We start from the raw sequence: 23,814 nt of genomic DNA on the forward strand, positions 1-23,814 counted from the left end.
GAGGGCTGCTTTGGGAGCAGTTGTGATGTTTGAGGAGCTGGAGGTACAAATACCCTATTCTCACTGTCCTTCCTCCCTCTATTCTCATCCCGCGGTTTCCCAATCCCCAAATCCCACTAGACAGGGAAGAGTAACAAGCAGACATCATCCATGAGGATTATTATTTTCCTTTTCTCCTTTGACTCACTCACAGCATTTCTAGGGTTGAATTATCTTTATGTTCCTAGGATGGACTCAACTTGATCATATTTCACTGTTTTTACATATTCAATATTATATTTAGGACTTTAGCAAGACTATCCATAAATACTATTTACCAATATTGTACAGTTTTTCCTTTTTGTACTATATTTTGGCATTGACTTTGGAAGACTGGACATTTTCCTTTTCTATGTGTGATCTAAAATTGTTCAAATAATCTACATGTTGTTTGTTGAAACTGTCTTAGGCACATATTTTTGGTGATGTGAGAGTGATGGTGATTTTTCTGTTTCTTCTGTATTAATTGATTTAATTTGTTGTTACTTTTTTCCATTTATATTTTCATAGAAAATCACCCATATTGTGTAGAGTAAAATGTATACTTTTAGGATATTTTTATTTTAGTTATGTCAATTTTCTTACTTTTAATTTGTTTGTCTTTTATACTTGAATTTATACTCATATCTAATTTTTAACTTGCTACCTCTCCAATCAATACTTTTAACTTAATATATTTATGGTTTTTTCATATGTTTCTTGAATAATGTGGCTATAAACTAACTTATCACATTCTATTTTCATGCAAACAATTGGCTATTGGGTTGCTTTTATTTATATTTACTGATTTTTGTTTTATCTTTGTTAATTCAGTACATTTTATCTTTTCCTGCTATTTATTGAATACTTTTTGTTTTCATTTTTTCTCACATAAAATTTTAAGACTGTGAATTTCCTCTGAGGACAATATTGACCATAGCTCATGGGTTCTAATTTGTGGATTTTTTTTCTCTATTATTATTTTGTAAATACTTTGACCAAAACATTGATAAAGATGGCTTTTATTTATTTGTTTGTTTGTTTGCTTATTCCTATTACCAGATTATTCCAAATTTCTTCCTTTTAGATGTTCCTTGTACCTTTTCTGGTATAAGTGACTAAGCACGTTTTTAAAAAGCAGAATTTTGAAACTAATTTTATGACCCCAAGAGTTAAATTCTTTTGAGTGCTGAATAGTAAAGCAATAAAAGTAATATGTATGTATTATAAATATGTTCAGAACTCTATCTCTTTTTAAAATTTTTATTAACTATTTGCCAATGGTTCTATTTCAAATATAGAAAGGCTTAATGAATTTATACATAATAATACATATAATATATATATATTTCAATGATTTTATGATAATTTTTTTAAAAAACATTGCAATCTCTCTGAAAGTGTGAAGTATGGTTTAATTGACAGATTTTCCTTAGTGATGAGTAAGGTAACAGTATATTTTTCCATTTATAGCGTCATAGTTTCAATGAAATAAGATATTAGTGTATCAGAAACAGGTATAATCTGAGATATAATCTTATAGTAAAATTTAGTTTACTGCTTAAGTAAAAATCATGTATTATTCAACATTTGTTTGCCTCTAATATTGGGGACTATTTTACTGGGAACTCTAGCTATATGGAATTATATTTTGAGGGTGTAATTTAATCAAACTATTTCTGAATTGTTGGAATAACTTAGGAGGTAGTGTGTTATACTAGAAAGAATATTGTATTAAAGGCCATTACAAGGTGTTGAATATAGTTCACTGGGCTATACAGTAGGGCCTTGTTGTTTATCTGTTTTATCTATAGTAGAGACTGGACTAGCTAGATCGTCCTGTAACTCTATGAATTCTAATAGTATATGAATCCATTGGGTCTATGAAGCTGTTCCCATTTAATGAAGTAGGTGATGGATACATGAGAAAGTAAGGTTCAAATCTGTGCTTGCTATTTCAGCCCCTCTGGTAAGCAGGGTTTAGAAATTAAGGGAATGCCAGGGTAAGTGGCTTGTGTAAAATAGGTGGAAAACTTTTTCTGTGAGGTTAGTGATTCTCTTCCTCTAAACCATTATCAGCACATTCTGCTTGGAGCCAAAGTTTGCATTAACAGGGGCACTCAACCCACTCTTTGATCAGTGTTGGCTGTATGGCATGCTTGGGTTATCTCACTTTGAACCTGTTTTTTTTTTTTTCCCCTCCATCGATCAGAAGTATCAGCATACCAACTTCTTACTTACGGCAACTGAGGAAAGCCTAGTGACTCAAGGTCAAAAGAAACACCTAAATGGGAGTCAAGTCATCAGGGATTCAGGCACTAGAGCAAGGACGTGCCAGCAGATGCCCTGTTAATGGTGAATAGACCCTTGCAGGCTGTGGGTGAGTGGCAAGACCCCTTCTGCCCAATTCCTACTCTGCGAACTTTATGAAGTCTTCGAAGAGCAAGGATTTACCAGGATAGAGAGTTATTAGGAAGTCAGTACTTGTTTCTTTTGAATTCTGAAAAATTTAGAACTCAATTTTTTCTAAGGGTTTCACTCTGAGTTTTTTTATTTCAGTTATTGAATTATTAAATGATTCTTCTCTTTATTTTTAGTTTCTAGTGATTCCTTCATCTAGAAATAACAATAGAACTTTATTATAAGAATATTGGTTACGCTGAAGAATTTGGTACCAAGATGGGGACCCCATTTAAACGTTTTTGCCACCTCATTTCAAATCAGTGACTTTTTATTGCATATCTAATTCATGCAAGCCACGAGGATAGGCATTTGAAAGACTGCAATCATGAACGAGACAAAAACACTGCCCTCAAAATGATTAAAAGACAAGTACCCAAATCAACAGACACTGCAGAATAAGAACTGTGCTATAAGAGTAATTCAACACCCTACATGGATCCTGCTAATCCTGTCTGAGAGCACCCTCATGAGTCGTTTGACAATGTGACATCTGTATGGTAACTGTAGTTGACATTGTCGGTGCTCTGCCCAGGTCTCCAAATACTTGTGACCATGCCTCTGTGCCTCTCTCCCAGTTTCTGCCTCCTTGTGGCTTCTCTGGACTTGTGCACGTTCACAGGATTTATGTTTGCCTCTTCCCTTGCCCAGTCCTTTGCCCATGCCTGGTGACGGAGAAGTTTTCAAATGAGGACAAACTCTGAGGTGTATGTAATACGCCTTCCAGAGCCCCCCCGTGGAATCAGGCTGAGGCTGAGATTTTTTTCTAAGATCGCACGTCAACTGACGTCATCCTCTTCCTCCAGCTGCTTAGTGGTGTCTCTTGGGAGCAGAGTGCTTCCTCAGTAAATCCCTTGAACATGAACTCTTGCTTTCAGTTCTGTTCCCAAGGAAGCTGACACTTAAGAAAAAGCATAAAGAATTGCAGATACGGACAGGAGAAAGCAGTTTCTAAGGAGAAGAAAGTTGGGGTTTACTTGGAAAGGAGTGACTAGTCCAGGTCGGCTTGGGGCAGGGAATTGTGGGAGGGAAAACGGGAAAGGTCATTACAGATCATTACGAGACCCTGAGAAGATCTTGAAAGCCAGATTAAGGAAATGAACACGCTTGTTATAAAGTGGCCCTATTTGAAAAAACAAAGAAACAAACAAAAAACATGCCCACAACACAAATCGCAAGGATAATAAAGTTCTCATGAATTGAAGGGATTAATAGCCAAACATACCATATGAAAAAATATACACTTCATTAATATCAGTTAAATAAAGTCAGTTCAAACCAAGATAATTAATTACAATCTGTGTTTGTTTCTCACACTGCCATAGCTGACTGTAGCCACGCGCATCAGGCCAGATACAGATATCTTTAAACTGACTCCTCTGAATGGCTTGCGTGTACTCTCTTTGTCAGTGGCGAGTGACTTAAAGCTGAAATATGCCTTCTAGGATTTGAACCTATGATTTCAGTCACTTATTTTAAATGGAATGCTGGAACTCCCCATCCCTCTCTCGTTCTGGTATTTTCCACAATGATGTATACTTCAGCCATTTCCACTATCATTAAAAATAAAGGTAATTAGCTTCCGTTGATTCTTAATTAACCAGATTTCTTGTTTTCTATGAATTTTTTGATGATTCTGTCATCACTAAGTTTTTCCTTTCTAACTTGACTTCGAGGCCTGGTATTTAAAAAATGGCTTTGATCAGATGAACACTCTACAGGCTATTACAAACATGAAGCGATAGCTCCTTTATCAGGGAGATGTCTGTGATTCAAAGTAAATACTAAGAATGCCAGGTTTGGGGAGGGAGCAAGAATATAGGGTATATCTTCTAATGTTACTACCAGAAAAGATAAGTGAGCCTACATAATAATAACAAGAGTAATAATACATTCTATGTACATCAGTAACGTTACATGACACTTGAATTTAGAATTTTAGAAATCAAGCCTCTTAGAATTATTAGAAGTTGATGAGATGTTACTGATGAAGCAGAATATAGATTTGAAGACTATAATATTCACATCAGACAGATTTTCTATGTATTCCCCACCCCCTCTTTTAGTTTCAGTACTTCAAAGGACCTTATAGAAAATTTAAAGATCTTGTGAACAGTGATGAACTTGAGATCTTGTACCTGGTACAAGAGTAGGTTTGTTGTAGCTACCACACACTATGATTTATAGTAGAAGAGAACTAGGTTTTTAGTGCTTAAAAAAAAAAATAAATGGTTTATTATCTTTCAGCTGTAGCTCAACTATAAATCTACAGGAATCTTTCCTTTTTCCTGATACAGGGAGAGCCACACATTCTACGTGTTTTTATAAATATCTGGTCTTAAAATTCACACTTAGTATTAATTAAGCATTTATTTGCTTCTGTCCACAGTGGGACTGTGACTCCCTCACTGCTGAATTCCCAGTGACCTGCAGAGTGGATGGATCACAGTAAGTCTGCAGTACAGTCAATAGAGGTAAATTATATTGTGCCCATGTTTCTTGGGTTAAGGATATGATATGTTAATGGACATTACTATTCCTCATATGGGAAATATAATTATCAAATTACAAAATAGAAGTGACAATGGAATCACTCTTAAAACAGTCCATTGACTACATTTCCCACAGGCTTTTGCAATATTTGGGAAATTAGTTAAAAGGGCTAATGTTTAAGCAGAAGCTTCCATTAAATTACAACTAGAGGTTCACATAGGCATCCACAGCCTTTAACAGAGGAAAGCTATTTAAAATTTTTCAGATACACAAAGACTCAACTCTGAAATATGGCCCAGTCTTTGATGGAATGACAAGGAAATGGACAAGAAGAAAGAATTTGACTCTCTAAAATAGTGTTTAAGATGTATGAGAATTTTTTCCACAGAAGTTAAAAGCTAGCCAGTCACTCTGTTACTCCCACAATAGGTTAGCGTTCATTGCCCTCTTCTGTTATTTCCTTTGCTACTCCTTTTATATTAGGTTTCTTTTAACTTATTAAAGTTATTTCCCCCCTCCCTTTTCTGTCTAGTACATTTATATCTTTGTTACTACAATTAAAAATAAAATCCAACAGTTCCTGGAAATGCATGAAAAAATGTTCAACTGTCCTCATAAATTTATAAGTACAAAGTAAAATGACACAATTTTATGCATATCAGATAAAAAAAGTTAAAAGTTTGGCAACACATAAATTTGGCAAGGAGCGGGTCAACAGGCTGTCTCACAGTGAGGACGGAAATCAGTACAACCTCTGTGGATAGAAATTTGGCAATATCTATACAAATTTAAAACACAATTTGAAGTCTAAGAATTTTCCTACAAAAATACATATTATTGGCTTCATTGTCATGGTTTGTAATAACAAGAAAAGTTTGTGAAGAGTCCATTGTCATGGTTTGCAATAATAATTTTGAAAATGTATCAAAAATGTCCAGTAGTAAGGGATGACTACTAAATATATTATTGTCCTACATATAAGAGACTAGTATAAAGCTACTCAGAAAAGCAATAATGTGGAATACTGTCCAAAATACTTGTGATTTTGTTTATTTTTTTAAAATTAAAATATGGAAATATGTACCCACACATACATATCATTTGCACATGCATAGATTTCTAAAGAATACTTAAAAATTATTACCAGAAATTACTTTTTAGAAGTCAAGCTGGAGGTGCCAAAATATTTTACTTTACATGGACTGCCTCCTAGTATTATGGTTACAGTTTTTTGCTAGGTTACTTTCTTAATCAAAGAAAGAAGTTTATTTATATAGCTGATTGAGGTGGGGTTTGTCCTAAACCAAAAATCCCACCATTTAAATTCAGGCTGTCACTTTTAGTCTTGATATTGTTTATTATTCTGTTTATTGTGTGAAATTAAAGTAACATCAAAATTGAAACGGTGCCCTCGTTCTCCCCAGTGTGTCTAGGTGCCATTACCCAGAAGCAATCACTGGTACCCTTTCTTCCAGCTCTCTGCCCATCTCTCCTTGCTCTTGCCTGGGCTTCCCACTCACTGTGAGGAGGCGGATGCATGGTGGCTCGGGGCTCTGGCTCTGGGGTCTCTGTGACCCCGTGCCTTCCTGTCTGTGTGACTCTGGTCAACTTACCTAATTTCATGGGGCTTCTGTGTTCTCTGTGTTTAATGGAACTTATTAAGGTTGTTGTGAAAAAGGGAAAATCCTTGCCTATCACAGCGATATCTAGGACCTAGCAAGTGCTCATTAGAGGTGGTTTTTATCCCCACATTCAGGTCATTTTCCCCCCTATTTTTCCTTTCCTCATCCTATGCCTCTCCAGGCTTTCCATCATTAAAGCGTCTTTCCCACCGACCCTGCCACACCCTCCAACTATTATTTTCTTATGTCCCCTCTGCTACCCCCCCTTGAGTCTAGGTTGCCTTCTGCATTGTTAGCTCCTTTAACCACCTCTCTGCCCTTTGTCCTTTCCAGTTTAGCTTTTTTCTGCGTTATTCTGCTAAAACTGACCCATAAACACCTGCTAAAGGCTCAATGCATTAGCAAGACCCCTAAATTAGGAAGCCCACCAAAGTGTGGGTCTTTACCACCAGCTGTGAAAGAACTCGCAGCAGAGGCAGAGGGACAAAGTGAAAAGCTGCCTGATTGCTCAAAAAAGGAAAAGGAAAGAAAGTGCTCAAGCAGCGAGCCATAAGCCAAGATGGCCAGTCAAAACAGCTCCAGCTCTGGGTTGGGCCACATGGACTTTTATCTGGGGCTTCTGCCATCACATCCTGCTTCAGATGTGATGAAGCCAATCACCTTGTCTTCCATCCTTGTGTGGCTTTTCTGGTTGTTGTTATGACAATCATCAACATTCAGTTACCAGCAAAGGAAGAGGCATAAGAATAACATTGCTAAATTTCAGCAAATAATTTTTTAAAAAATAGCATATTAGTGTACCCATAAAAACAAACTGGAAAATAATGCAACATATATGATAGCCAGTCATATATGTCATTACAATTTCTTTTGTAAGGAAGTTATTACAAATTGATTTTTAAAAGATGTACACCCCCATGAAAATAGGTCTAATAAAAGAAGAATTATTAATGTCCAAAAGGTATTCATTTAGACAACCATGAACATTTGCTTTCTTTCAAAAATTATATATAAATACCTCTCATCAAATTATATACATTAATAACCCAGTATTACTGAAGATGCAGTAAAAATGATTATTGTATATGTCACTGCAGGATATATAAATTGATAGAATTTACTGGAAGTAATTTGTTAGCATGGATTTTAAAAATGTACCTTTTAATTCATTTTTTAGTAAATATTTATTGAGCATCAGGCATTGTTTGTAGATACTGGGGATAAAGAACAAAGTATAAACTGTCAAATATATATAATGTCAAGGAAGGAGTAAGAAATGTTTGAAGAAAAGTAAAACAGAATGAAGGAAGAGATAGTGCCTTGGGATGCTCTCTGTTTACAGAAGTTGAGGAGTGCCCCATTGGGTTAGGTACCATATGAGCATAGAATTGAATGAAAGGAAGGAGTGAGCCATTGGGCTATCTGGATGAAGAGTATTGCAGGCTGATGGAACAGCAAGAACAAAGACCCTGAGTGTGTTCAGGACCAGGAAGCCGAAGTATCAGGTGTTCAGGGCACAGTGGCAGGAGATGAGGTCCAGCAGGTGGCCAGGACCCAGATCTATTATGACCTCATCCTAGGCTGTGACAAGAACATCAGCTTTTTCTGGGTATAGTGAGAAGCCATTGGGATGTTTATGGATGGGAGCAACATAATGTGATTTCTTTTTTATTGGTTGCTGTCTGGAAAATAGACTACAGGATGGATGTAGGGTTAGGGAAACTATTACCCAATAGTATTTTAGGATTCAGAATCCCTTGGAATCTGCATTTTAAATGGACTGTCAGTTTTCTGGTTGATTTATTGGAGGTTTTAAAAAATAAGTTTTCTTCTGTACGGATAGTTTTATTTTAATTAAAAGCAGGTATATCCACCGCCTCTCCTGCTGCATCCTACCACATCTGGAATTGTGCTTTAGAGCACTCTGAGTCTTGTAACAAATGTTTTCTAGGAAAAAGTTGCTGGGAAAGACTTTAGCCTAATTCCTGCAATAAGTGCTAACATTTCTCACCAGAATTTTTCAGATGAAGGAGACATGGCCCAAAGAGGTTAAAAGTCTTCTCAAAAGTCTCAGAGCCTCTAAGTAGATGAACGGAGACCACAGCTGAGTTCATCTCTCTCCACCAGCACTTGGAAATCGTCCCTTATAGATGACACTGAATGCTGATGAAGATGGAGAATTTGAGTATCTCTGTTTGAGAGACAAGTCTGGGGTGTGTGTGTGTGTGTGAGTGTGTGTGTGTGCACGCGCGCACAAGTGGTGGTGGTAGGAGGTTGAGACAGAAGAATACACAGCCTGCCACTAGCCAGGCTACTGGTTGGTGTCACTTAAGGTATCCATCTGCCTCATCATGACCCCAGAAGCCTATTTTAATAGAGGAATTAGCCAAATTCCTCAGGCAAAACCAAATTTCTTACTTCCAGGAAAAAGAGCATCCAAGAGGTTTCTTGGCTATCAAATCACTTTGCGAAATAATATTTTGATGACTTAAGTGTGAACAAATCAGAAACACATGTTTTCAGTTTCCTGGGGAATAATGATTGCTTTAAAATTAACCTAAAGGTGCCAGGTGGAGTTTAGATTTTATTAAGTCTCAAACATTTGGCAAATAGTTCAAGATGTTGGACCCAACGTGCATCTGGATTCATCTAGTCCTGATATAAATTAGATATCGCAAACACGTGTTGAGTTGTGTGGCTTTGATCTCCTTTCAAAAGGGATTGGATTCTTGGGACCTAACTTGCTCTCACAAATGGAAGTTCAGTGTGTGCCTGGATTTTCCTTCTCTCCACTAACGTTTTCCATTAACTCATGGGAACATGGATGAACGTTTGGAAAGCCAGTTTGGGAATGTGGCATGACCAAAGGAACTTCACATTTAAAAATTAATAAGTAAAAATTTCAATGATAATCACAAACTTGCTCAGGGGACCTTTCAAATTGGCAGTGAATTTTTAGAAAATGTTCTCATTAAAGAAATTATGTGTCAGACTTTTTTGAATATCCCAACGTACATAAGATTCATGATCAGAGGAAGTGACGAAGCATGTACATGTATAAGAAAAATCCTTCTAATCTTATTCACTGTGATTGAAAGAAAAAGGAAAAAAAAAAAAACTCAATCTCTTAAAGAAAACACCTCTTTGGATTTTAGCTCACATTGAAATGCTGGTTGTAAATGACATGAAACCAGCATGATCCTAACTAATGTTATTCAGTCTAAATTGATAACAGTTTACAGACATTGAGTGAGCTTTATTTAATATAGTATAATTTATTATCTTATTTTCCCAACAATTTTAACTTTTTCTTATGTAAACATATGTGTATGTAGACATTTTTCCCCACAGGATTTAATAGCTGTCACTCTTCCAGTTGGGTTGCGGGGAGGCTATGCTATGGAAGGCAGGAGTCACAGGTATCTGAGTGGGAAGAGCCAGACCCATGCCACAAGATTGAGTTGCATTTCTTCCTCTATTGCATCAAGGAATCATGAAAAATACTCTCTTCTCCTGATCTTGTAATATTCAGCCATTTTCCCTTTATATACCAGCAAACCTAGATGTTGTTTGTCTCAATGGCCCCTAGTTTCTATTTTGTCAGGGGAACTCTCAAAGCTGTTTGGCCCACTTTTATACACATCTATCCTGATTTCAAATGATCACTTCAATATTTAGTTCATTTTTCATTATTTCTATAGGTTTCCCTTAAGATAGGATTAAGTATAATAAAGACATAAAATATAAGAATAAAAAATGTCAGCAAATTTAGAGACTGGTGGAAGACTTCAGAACTGAATTACTTTGAAACCACCACCACACATCTGTCAAAATTAATCAAATTGTACATCTGAAATTATGTGTAGTTTACTGTACAGGAATCATACCACAATAAAGGTGTTTAAAACAAAAAACTGAATTGCTTAAAATAATTCTGTGGTATTTTAAGAATTCTTAAAGTGAAGAAGTAAAAATGTTTTGTGAACTGATTAGAAAGATGTAGGTACAATCTGGTTGATTTTCTTCCTTTTTAGTAGATTTTTTTTTTGGTGAACACCTGAAGAATGACTAGGAACAGAAAGATATAAATCTTTGAATTATCCTATTTCTATTGTGATTTTATTCTGTATTAATTAATAATCTATTTTGGTGGTACTAAAATATCAAACATATTTGTCACAAATCATTTACCAGTTTTGTCACCTTAAGCTTATTATTTAATTTCTCTGTGCCCTAGTTTCCTCATTTAAAGTAGAAATAATAATACAACTATCTGATAAAGTGAGTTCATATGTGAAAAGCACTTAGAACTATCCCTAGCACATAGTAGGGACTCAATGCTATTATTATTATTATTATTATTATTATTATTATTATTATTATTATTATTATTATTATTAATCTAAAATTGAGACTTGGGTCTATAAAACAACCAGAGAAACCACAGATGATATTTAATTGCAGTGAAGTTCTATTTTGGGTACGTCAAACCAGGCTTTACGATAGTGGAAAACCTAGGGGTGGAAGCTCACTCAGGTGGCCCAATAGATTGGTGACAGCAAAAAGATACTAAATCCAAATGCTTTTTAAATCTAAAGCAAGATTTATATTTTGAAAAGATGATTGAAGAATGGATTGTAGAGGGGTAAGAGTGAATACTGAGAAACCAGTTAGGAGGCTGTTGTAGTAACACAGCTGAGAGTTGGTATTTCAACTAGAGTGGCGGTAATGGAGTTAGAGAAAAACAGACATACTGAAGATACACATTAAAGGTCAAACTTTCAGCATTTGTGGATGGATTGTTTTGACTTGTTAGGATGAGGAAATACGAAGAATTAAGCAGGAGTCTCCCTCCCATTTTAAAATTTTTGTTTGTTTCAGCAACAGAATACTGGTCATATATTTATTGAGATGAGGAAGACTGGAAGAGAAATGAGTTTTGGATCCAAGAGGTTAACGTCCCAATGAGGTATCAAGCCAAGGACCTCAACCTGAGATATACAATTAGATGCCCTGTGCTTACAAAGGGTTTTAAAGCCATGGCTATGAAGAAGATCATATGGAAATAGAGTTCAGACAGAACGAGAAAAGAAATTCAGGACTCTCAACTTTGCAAGATTGAGATAAAGAGGAAAAGTCCTAGCAGGGAAAGCTGAGAATGAGTGACTTGGGAAAAAACCAAGATGAGGGATTAAGAGGGTGAAAAAAAAAAAAACCCCAAAACAAACAAACAAAAAAACAGATACTCCTTAAAGGGCACATTAAATCAAGTCTCTCTTCTGGCATTATTTGGTATTGACTAGATAAAGGTCCTTTTCTCCATAGTCACACCCACAAGGTTCATTAACATGAGCGGGACGGCAGCTTTTCTCAGCAGGCATTAGCAAGGCAAGGAAGAGGTTGCGTCAGATCATGGTCCCCCATTAAGTGCAGCCCACAGTGGCAAGGTGAAGATAGGGGCCAGGCATCTTCAGGTCTATGGCCCCCCATTCAGGTGTTTTGGACGGAAGACAAGTCTTTGTTGCCAATAGGTCTTATTTCTCTACCATAAAGTGAGCTGGAACTGTCTTTGCAAACAACGTAGCCTAGAAGAATCTTTCCAGTCCACACTTAATGTCTACCAGCTGATGGTCTACTGATGACAGGACCAATCAACAAACCTCCAAGAACTATCCAGTGGCATACCAGCCCTTTTTCTGATATTCAGTCTACACTGTGATATAGAAATCAGCAAAATTACAAGTATAAATGCTTTATGCCTCCATCCTATAGCTTAGCTTTCAAGGCAGAGTACTTGCCTTACTCATTTCTGTAGCCCCAGCATGTAGCCAGCACCTGGCAGAGAGTGGAAACTTAAATCAGCATTTCTTGAATGAGTGAATAAATAAATACCCAACGCACCTAAGGAAGTAGAAATAAAGATGATAGAAAAAAAATCGTAGCTTTAATTATGAAAAATTCTTACATCATCTTTTATCTATGTCCTATACAAATTATTAATATGTTTATTGTACTATTAGAATCCCCAGGCCTCTTTCTAGGCATTAATATTCGTACAAAGCTATGAATTTTCCATCATGCAATTTTTCTTCCACTCAAGGAAGCTATTTTGCTAATGCAACAAAGCCAGTGAAAAGAACCAAGCCAAAACTCTGTAACACCAACGGTGATGGTAAGGGTGAGCTGTGACATGGTAAATACTATATCTTATTTTACAAAAAAAAAAAAATCTGAATTGATATTTAATAGTCTGAAAGTTGTGCCAGGAGCCCACAGAATGCAGAAGAAACACTTGTAGATTGCAAAGTCATATTTAAAGAAAAACGCAGACCCGATAAGCATTTACATGTTTTGTATATTTGCTTTTCAAGAAAAGATGTCGAATAGGCCATTTGATATGTTAGCTGAATGCAGCTGTTTAGATATTTGTTGGGTCTGCTATTGAATTTTTCATTAAAAATATGTGGTTAACAGCAGCCAACCTGATTTGCATGTGTGTGTTTGTGATTTGTTCACCGCTATGCCTCCCGTCTCCTACATCTTAATCACACCCAGGCGCCCGCCCCATTACATTACCAGAAGGGAAGTGATGGACATCCTTTGACTCTCTTCATGACCCCCTGATAATCCTGTTTCACACACAGGCTCCCTGCTGTATGAAACACAAAAGCTGCCACTGTAGTTCTTTACTTCCAGTCGATATTCTGACAGACTTGATCTAGCAAATTAGTATGCTGTGGTAGGGGCATGACAAAAGACCCTTTTGACACACTCTGAATCAATACCAAGGCCGACAGAGAGCCATTTCACTGTAGTTCTGTTATTTTTCCCCTTTTGATGACCCTTTGCTTTTTTTTTACCAGCTTATATGACCTTGTCAGATTTAAAAACATAATGTTGAAGAAGTCATCCTTGCACACGCATGTGCATGGGTGCATGTGTGCACACACACACGTGCACACACAAAGACCGTCTACAGCATGCCAAAATTCCTAATAAAAATACAAAAGAGAAATGGAGCTGGTAAGGAAGTTCAAATGCTTTAAAAATGATCCCTCTTTCTACTAAAAAAAAAAAAAAAAAAAAAGGGAAAAAATTGGAAAATAATCAGACATCTCAAATAGCTATGTATATTACTGCATAGAGTTTAATTAAACCAGAGCAGTATTCATAACAGGTTACGCCTGGATATTGCCAGTTTTCCAATTCTAAAACTGATTAGAATAAAACATATTAATTCCCTGGGAGTTTTATATTTCAGGCTGCTCATTAGTTATTTCAACCAAGGCCCCTGAATATAAGATCCTGAACAGTTTTTAAAATTTCTGAGGTTAATATCATTAGAAAGTAAACTTAAAATAGTTACAGAGAGCAAAATAAAATTATGAATAAAAATATAAAGTCTCCCTGTACCAAACTTTATCATAATAGAATCTCACCTTTTTAATATCACACATTTTTGGTACAGATATTCTAATTTTCACACTTACTCATAGTATAAGGAATATCAATATTATGTGTCACTTGCCACATCTTAATATGACCTCTTTAAATGTTTTTTTGAACAAAAACACATATTTAGTATAAATGTTGATTCTCTATTAAGTTTAATCTAACGGTATCTGATTTACACAGCTGTTAGAACTTCATTTTATTTTATTTTATCTTGAAGGCATAATTAGGTATATTATAAATACCAATTCACTTAAATGATGTGTCTTTATTCAATCTTTATCCAGCAAATAAGAAACCCATGCTCTAAAATGAACTGTGTTGAAATTGTATTTGCTGTCTCCTTTTTTTTTTTTGCAACCACAGAACACAAGAAAATGATTGAAAATGTTTCTCTGATCTGAATATGTAAATGATGCAGATTAGACTAAAGAAAAGTTAGACCCAAAAATAGAGGTTCCCAGGCTTAGAAAACAATGTAACTGCAGAAAAAATCTCTCCCCTAAAACAGGTGCACAGTTGACTTCTAGTGTTTCTACTTCTACTTCTAGTATGTACACCACCTACATGGCTTTCATCACCTTCTGACACAGAAACCTTGTTCCCTCAAATGAAATAATCCTATAGATTCAATTCAGACACAAGAATCCTTTCTAGAAACATACTGTCAAAATTATCCAATCTAACTCCAAATCCTTGATCACTTTTTTTTCAAGGAAACATTACTAGGATCTCAAATAGTCTCCAAAATCAATCCAGCTTGGGAACAGTTTGGGTTCTTTTGATTTATCAGTGCTCATATCAGGGCATACTAATTCATGGGCCTCTATCTATGTAGAGGGCATAGAGTTGGATGAAATAAGATAAATCACAATTGTAATGGCATTAATTGTATAAATCCCTTTGTGAAATCTACAGTAGCAGGGCAATACAATTCTGGAATATATGGTATTTGCATTTAAAAAAACTGTTGTTTAATGTAATTTCTTGAAATCATCTATGCTATACAGACTTTTGGGAGAATTAAATATGGATATAAATATCGTCATTGTTATTTCAGTTCAGATAATTAGTTCAGAGACGAAGAATAGATGAAGATAAGAAAAATGGTTTTCTTAGGAAGCAGAATCTGCAAGACACAAGCATTTTGAACTTCTTGAAATTTTTGCTTCAGGAATATACAAATCATGCAAATTCAGAAGTCTTTCTAGAATTTGACTTCCCCAATCCAATGTACACACACACATACACACACACACACACACACAAACACACACACACACACACAGTGACTCATCAGACTACAGAGAGACTGTGACTGCTCTATCAATTAGTTGAGATGATGAGATTCCCCTTTAGATGGAGCAAAACTTTAACTTTACATGTTGGAGTCAGATTACCTGAAGGAAGACAGTTAGACAACGCAGAGGGTTATAAAGAAATTCAAAAGATTCCTGTTTGTGATCCGGAAAGAAAATCTCCATCCTAATGAACAAAGATCTCTACAGTTTTGTTATTGCTTCTTTTGTCCCCCTCAGAGTACCCCCACCTCCAACTCTGCAAGTGAGTTTTGGGGGCCTGTTTTTTTTTTTTAACGGTTATTCCGGTGCTAATTTTAACTTGTTCTTGGATTAGATTTTTTTCTGATGCACAGCCATGCCCTTATCCTATCTGTTTAAGTCTTAGGCTTTAATTGATAGGAAAATCTGCAGTCCAGCCTAATTTAAACCTTGTATATATGCAGTTTTCTCTTTCAAAAATAATCCATTGCAAGTCTGTCTCTTTTTTGGTTCCTGCAGTTTACATCACGCAAATGCACCCTTCACCCATGGGGACATTAGGTAACCGAGTTTAGGTAGAAGTTGAGCTCACAGGAAAGGAGTCATTTACCAGGGCAGGAGGATGCTGTGTGTCCAGATGTTCTAATTTGTCCTGTACAGCTTATTGGACTAAGCAACTCCTTATGATGCAGTGAAATTCAATGACTTCCATGAGGTGGCTTGATAATCTCAGAGAAGATAATCTCTCTGTTTTCTAAAATAGATTTTTAAGTTATTGGTATGTCTTTTTTCCATCAGTATAAACCATTACTTGCACGTGGTTTTTGAGGTCTTTCTCCTTATTTAAATAAGAGAAAAGTTCAAGGTTCAAACTCTTGAATCAGATATACTTCATACTGAAGAAAATATCAGATTAAATTTGAATCTTGTAAGATATGCATATTATTTTCTTAAAAATAAATCATTATAATCTGGTGTGGAATTTGAAAGAACACATGCATTAAATATGGGAAATATTTCTTTCTTTACAAGATTAATGTGATCCCCTGAGTTCTTATACAACAGATTCCTGATTACTTAGTAACATTTTATCCAATATTTTCCCCTAAAGAAAACCTTTTATTCTTTGAAATATCTTCTGCCTCCTGACTTTTCTCCAAGGTTCTCACCAGTGCTAAACAAGTGAAGGTAGAGAAAAATATAACTCAAGGCAGTCATCTGTGTGGCTTTTTTGAAAATAATCTTTCATTCTATAGTTTTCAATAAATTAAAACATTGAATAAAGGTGGATGATTACATCATTTACAGAAAGACTGAACGAGACTGATATGACACAAATAAGACTCATCAGAGATGTTCAAGCATGTGTTTAAGTAATTACTATGAAGTAACATAATCTCCAGAAATGAAAAACATTCCATAAGAACAAATTATCGTTGGTGGGGAAAGAAAGCCAAACAAAAGAGAAAAGGAAAAAAGGTGGAAGAGAATGCATGCTTACAAGGTCTGTAACCTATTTGTTAATGATTTCTGCATGATGGTTTTCTATTTTTCCTACTTGACCCAGTATTTTGGATCTCTTCCCTTCAAAATATCTTTAGCTAGCAGAGTGATTACAAATGGGAAAAATGCCACTAAAATGACTACTATATGCCTGGTTTTGAGGATTGGGATAATGGAGCAGAAGGATAACTTCAATGTTTATTGCTAGCCCCAAATTCATTATTACCCTGACTACAGCTTCAATGAGTCCTTCAGAAACAAGAAAGGCAAAACCATGGGAATGCTTCTGGAGCTAGTCTACTCTCTAAATTAGGCAAGTCTGGTTTGGCTGGAGTAACATGTACTGGAATAAAACCTCACTGATCAACCCTTCCCCCTCCCCGCGCCAAAGACAGCAGGAAAGATGGGTCACTGTCTCCATTAGCCAGGTGAGTGAAGTCTAACGGAGGGATGGAATTCTCTGTCGCCATCATGAACAGTGGTGGAGGCACATGTGGATTAGCCTAGCTGGGATATGACTGGGCCTGGCTGTGGGCTGCGGGGCTGGCAGATATGGGCTGGTGCTTGGTGTCCTTAGTGAGAGTCCAGCAGATGCTTCTTCTGAAGCAGGATAACACTGTGTCTTGTCATACACAGTGGAGACAGAAAGAAGAGCCAAAGCCTTGGAAATAAAGTGGGGAGAGGATTCCCCTGGGGAGACGATTCCCCTGGGGAGACGTCCTAAGAGAAAGTGAGTTCATTCTCCTCCTGGCTCCTGGTACTTCTAGGAGGGAGTTCTTTAGATTCTATGGAGATGTTAGAGAAAATTTCTGGATAAAGCAAAGCATAATGAACTCTATTGGAATTTCTCCTTAGGAAGATGGCAGGCTATTCTGATTAATGTGATTTTACTGTGAAGAGGAGGGGCAAAATCAGAAGCATGTTGCAATCAGTCTCCTCATTCCACACAGACAGATGCGAGTGGGGAGTGCATTGTCCCGGGTCTCCCAGCCTAGAGGACAGGCCTTATCTCTTGACTCCCTGACTCAGGTGCCCTCACGGCCCACTCCTTCATCCTACTTTGTTGCATCTGAGAGAGGGAGGGGGGAAATGACAAAAAGAAGTACAAAGTATCGACTGAATACAGAGGGCTGAATGATTTTGGTAGGCTTATCTGTGCTGTACCTCCCTATTAATTACCATGAAAATGGTGTTTCTTATGAGTACATCAGGAAGTACTGAGTACATTTTTTTCAACAAGTATTTTTCATCCTTAAGCAGTATGCTGATAGAAACGTGACTAAATTAAGACTGATTTCTATTTTAGAAACTGGGATTCATCGCTTAGAAAAAGTTTTTTTCTCCCTAGATTAATAGCCTTATCCATTGAAACTACATCCTTTAAAGTCACAAGTCTACATGTTAGTTTACCGTCTTCTTGAACACAACATCAAATTATCAAGCACTACTGCCGTGTAAAAAGTACTCGTTGAGATGAACTGATGGATATCTGTGAGGTCAACTAATACTTACAGAGCCTTGGAAGAAACTGAAAGCACAAAATTTAATTGTCTGGCATTTCACAATTTTAAGGCTGAAGCTTTGCTGAGAAAGATGAGTGTGGAAAATCCGATTAAAAATTGCACATTTATCTGGCTGTATAGCATAGGGAACTATATTCAAATTCTTGTCATAACACATAATGGAAAAGAATCTGTAAAGAAAAAAAATATGTATTTGTGTCTATGTATAACTGAACCACTTTGCTGTACACCTGAAACTGACATTGTAAATCACTACACTTCAATAAAGAGTTAAAAATAAATAAATGAATAAACATTACATATTTAAAGATATGGCGTCACCACCACCTGCCTCTATTTGCTTTCCTTTATCCTTCTGATTTAGTTCCTGTCCCGTTTTCTCCTCTCTTGTTCTTCTTTGGATTCCACACTCCTTCAGTTCTAAGGACAACTTCAATGCAAGTGCCTTGCACATCCAAGGTTTTAAAAATTCAGATTCCAGTTTCTAAGCCCACACTACACATTTCAGTACATCTCTAACTGAGTCTATCATCCAAAGCCAGAAACAAATCATCGCTTTTGTTCAGACTCCAAATGTCTGCATCCTCATCCACTCTTCTCTCTTCCTTACTTTCCTACCCATTCAGTGAGCAAATTCTACTCATACTACCTCTTGCATATCCTTTATTTCCGTTCCTGCAGCTCCATCCTACCAACTCTGCTTTCGCTCACGTTCTCCTCACCAGCAACTATGAGTATTTCAGCTAATGGCTGTTCTCTCTGTCTTCCACACTATTTAATAATCTTATCTAATCGTATTATTTTCCTACTTAAAAACCCTCAATGACTACTTGTGTGGCAAAGAATGAAGCTTTCATAGCTCTTGGTCACTTCATCCCCCCTCCTTTATTACTATACTCCCTCTGGGAATGTCCACCTCCAGCTCTAATACGCTAAGGCATTGCCCCAATAGGATGCTGACTGTTTCTGAAATACCCCCGTCTCTCGCTTGCAGTGCTCTATATCCATATAATCAACTGTCAATGGCCTACCCATTTTCAAAGTTCGGTTCCTATATGAACTTCTTTCTGAAGGTACCACGGATAGAATTCTTTCCTTTTCTTATACAACATTCCACCTTGTTTTAAAATTAATAATAAATGTATCTCTCTCCCTAAGTCATTCCTTATTTTGCACTACACAGCATAGTCATCAAACATATTTGCTCCATTGTATTGTTCTCTCATCGGCATAAAGTCCAAGAAAGAAGAAAAACTTGAGTGAAACATACCTGAGAAAACAAGCTGAATCCCATATATTTCACAACGCTCTCTCTCCCTAAGTCATTTCCAGAACTCAACCTCTCCACCTTTTCCTGCTGAGCCCAGTAGCATTCTTTCAGTTCTTATGTCTTCCTTTTTCTTTTCTTGACAACCACACTAAATTTCACCTAAATGTTTAGGCCATATTTCCCTAGGATCTATCGATCCCTTCTCTTGAAACTTCTCTGGCTTCTTGCTTTTCTCTGGTTTCTAAGAAAACATTTGCTGAAGGAAAATACACCCACACTAACTTTTTGTTATTTTTTTATGGAAGTGTAACTGACATATAACAGTATATTCATCTCAGGTCTAAGTATAATGATTCAATATTTATAATATCATGTGAAATGATCACCAGAATAAATCTAGCTAACATCTGTCACCATATACAATTACAAATCCTTTTTCTTGTGATGAGAAAGAATTTTTATAATCTACTCTCTTAGCAACTTGGCAAATGTTTTTTTGTTTTTGGGTTTTTTTTTTTTTTAAGTTCCTAGATGCCATTTCCACAAAGACTTAATCTTTCTTGGATTCTACTTACAGAAGTCAAGGTGTGGTAGAATATTCTGTAGTAATTCGATGACAGGCACCAGAAGCCAAAGCTTTGGTTTTTAGGGAACTTTGCTCCTGACCAAATAGGATTAAGGCTGTTTAAAAATGGAATTCATTTGGATTTCCTTTTTCTTTTAGACACGTGCCTATAGTGCTTATTTTGTCTAGGTGAAAAACATATGACTTGCTGCAGGAAAAAAATTCACTTAGTTTATGTCTGGTGTAATTTTTTTTTTTTAAGGGTTAGAATTTCTCAGTGAAAAACTGTTTCCAGAAACTAAACAGAATGAACAAGCTGATTGCAGAACCACAACACCTTGCCCTCTGGTTGATGAAATCTTACACCACCCGAAGCTTACAAAAATGTGCTGCTTTGTCTACTACCACGAATCTGAGCTAAACAGAACCACAGCATTTCACAGAACACTGCACAGCAGACAGCAGATTCAAATGGAATGACCAGCATGGCTACACATTAAGCCTGACTCAGCAGGACGAACTGGCCCCGTGAATATTTGATTTCTCATTTTTCTTCTTTTACTTGGACCACTTTCCTAGTCTAGATAAATATTCATTCCACCTTCCAACCATTTCTCTCCATACGCCATCTTACAAGCTTTGTCACTGTTGCTTTTTCTTAATGAGATCATACAAGGTGTATAGAAACCATCCTTGGCTGTCCTCAGGCTACCTTCCACTTTTCTTCCTTCCTAAAAAGAATTCTGATTTGGTTCAAGTTCTTACTCCTCTCCTCCAAAGCCATGTGCCTCGGGGCAATCTGACTCCACCCCCTGGTGCAGAGGCAGGTCCAGTGGGTTTTAGGATTACCCTGGTCTGCTGATAGTGGCTGAGAAATGAGAATGTGAGCACATTTTGATGAGATGCAGGGAGACTCTATAGAGGAGTGTGTAGAAGATTCCTTACTGCGGGAAAAGAGCCAGAGGATGTCTTTTTCTTTTTCCTTGGGGCCTTTTTACAAGTGTATCCTGTATCATTGCTCCTGATACCTGCCTTGGAGTAAAAACAAAACCAAAGATGGCAGAGAGCAGGGATGGGAGATACCAGCCCTTGGGTGACATCCTCAAGCTGCTGGCTCCACCATCAGCCCAACCTCTGGATTTACTGTTCATATGAGACAATAATTTTCTTGTTGTTCAAACCATTTTAGTCAGCGTACGCCTTGCAGTTGACAATATCCCAATGATGCAAAGGTGCACAAAATTCAAGCCCTAAAGAAATACGTAGAGTCCATGGTGATCTCACTTATTTCTCTTGTCTCCAGTGCCCATCTCAGGCCCAGGGTCTACCAGGAGAGGAAAATCTCCTGAAAACTTTAAGGTTTAAATCTCCCTCTTGTAGCATAAAAACCCAGCCTGCTACCCTTACCCCCAGCATCTGGTAAACCGGCGTGATTAAGAGCTAACGTTGTAACAGGGAAAGCTAACAGACAGCAAAGCATGTCAGCTCTGAGATATAAAAGAGCAGACGGAGAGAAGGGCAGAACTGCACGACCAGCAATACCTGCTTCTTGTTTTACCTGCAGGCAAACTTGGCAGCTACCATATGCTCACATACTTCTTCATGTGAGACCGTAAGTGAGCATTTTATCTCCCAATGAACATACACTGTCTTTTTCTTTTTTTTTTTTTTCATAACACATTTATTCAACAAATCTTTGCTGAGGGCACAAGATATCATGATAGTCCTTGAGGGGAGAGAGATCTGTCCGACATACTTCTGCAAACACTGAGTTTACAGTGCAAGAGTGAAGAGGAGGAAGCTCTGCAATCAATACGGGGAGGATCATAGAGATATAGTAACAACCTGGCGCCCTTTCTCCAATAAGGTGCTAGGTCCAGGAGAGGCGCATTTCCCCGGCAGTGGTAACCACGGGCGCTCACCAGACCTCACGCACTCTTCGTTAAGACTTGCTGCTGGCCCTTGTGGAGGCTTCCGCCATGGCATGCCTCCACTCCAGGGGCTGCAGACTTGGGCCACTAAGTTATCACCTGGTGAAATACCGCACTGGAGGCACTTTCTAGAGATGTCACTTCTCCGGCCTTCTTTGACACAGGCCCATGCCTGGAACCCTCAATGATTGCCAAAGGCCAAGCTGGGTCCCTCATTCCTGATGAAGTCTGAGCCCTTGCTAGTGAAAAAACACTTAGAGCCTTCTGGAATTTGTCTCAAAAATCTGGACCCAAGTATTGCTTCTATTCATTGAAAGCTCTCTTCTTTTTTAAAAAAGATTTTATTTATTATTGTATTATTTAACTATTTTATTTTGGTTGTGGGGAGGCAATGCGGTTTATTTATTTTTAGAGGAGGTACTGGGGATTGAACCCAGGGCCTCATGTATGCTAAGCATGCGCTCTACCACTTGAGCTATACCCTCCCCCAACTGAAAACCCTCTTCTTTAAGGATACCTAATAATTGTAGGCATGGATGGGAAAAATTTCGATGGTCACAGCCATTTTTCTACATACTATGAAATCGGTAATAATAATGTTAATAAGAATCATCACAAACATTCACTGAGCATTTACTGTGCTCCAGGCACTGAACTAATTTGTTACTGTGTCACTTGACTTTCATAATTGCTTTCTCTGATAAGTAGTATTAGTCTACCTATATTACAGATGATAAAACTGAGGCACAGTGAAACAAAATAATTTCCCCAAGATCTTATAGCCTCTTTCCTGATCCTACAGGAACATAAGGCAACAAAAGCTGGTGAATAACCACAGTTCCATACCTTAGGGGAGAGTTCCGTTGCTGTGCAATTTCTTACAAATTGGATTGGCAGGGATGGGGAGGAAGGTGTGAGCTTGGCAAATTTAAAAATCTGCATAACATGTAGCCTTGCCCTTAAAGAATTCTCAGTCTAATCAGGGAGACAGAGTATTTAAACAGGAAAGAGTTAATAACAATACCAAGTGATGTGTTATACAGCTAAATGCATTATCTTACAAAGTGATTTACAGTAGGATGTCCATATGTGGAAGGTGCCCATACTTCATCTTTGAATGAATGGGCCCAAGAGGAGGCATCCAGACACATTAACTAAAGTGACTCCCTTCTTCAATGTCAGAATAAGCAATGTCTAAGAAATTTGATAAATAATGTTTGAAATAGATTGGCACCAGAAGACCCTGGACATCTCAGGATTCGTTTTCTAAGGATATATTTCTCATATTTCGCAAAAGTGACAGAGATAAATAACAGAAAATAGTTGCATAGGACGGAAGCACAAAATCAAATATGTGTCCTGTCCTCCAGGGCCCCATGCCTGCGCTCCATTCTCCGCAGAGCTGGGACGCTCTCTCCCCTCCCTCCAGCTGTTGAAATGTACCCCATCCAGTTCAAGTAACAGGTCTTCTAAGAAGCTGACTCCAATCCTCATTTTGACACAATCTTTCTCCTCCAGAGTCCCCTCCTCCTTTGTGCTTCTCTAATGACTCGGATCCTTTCCATTTTGCATCAGAGTTGCTCACTCACCTCCCACCACATAAGCTGCACATGCCCATCCTCATTTTCCCAGCTTCCTCTGCAGCTGGGGCTCAGGCATGTGACAGAAATGCAGCCAATAAGATGCCCTGCCCCAGA

The sequence above is a fragment of the Camelus bactrianus genome, chromosome 3, assembly GCF_048773025.1.
Source record: "Camelus bactrianus isolate YW-2024 breed Bactrian camel chromosome 3, ASM4877302v1, whole genome shotgun sequence".
NCBI lineage: Eukaryota > Metazoa > Chordata > Mammalia > Artiodactyla > Camelidae > Camelus > Camelus bactrianus.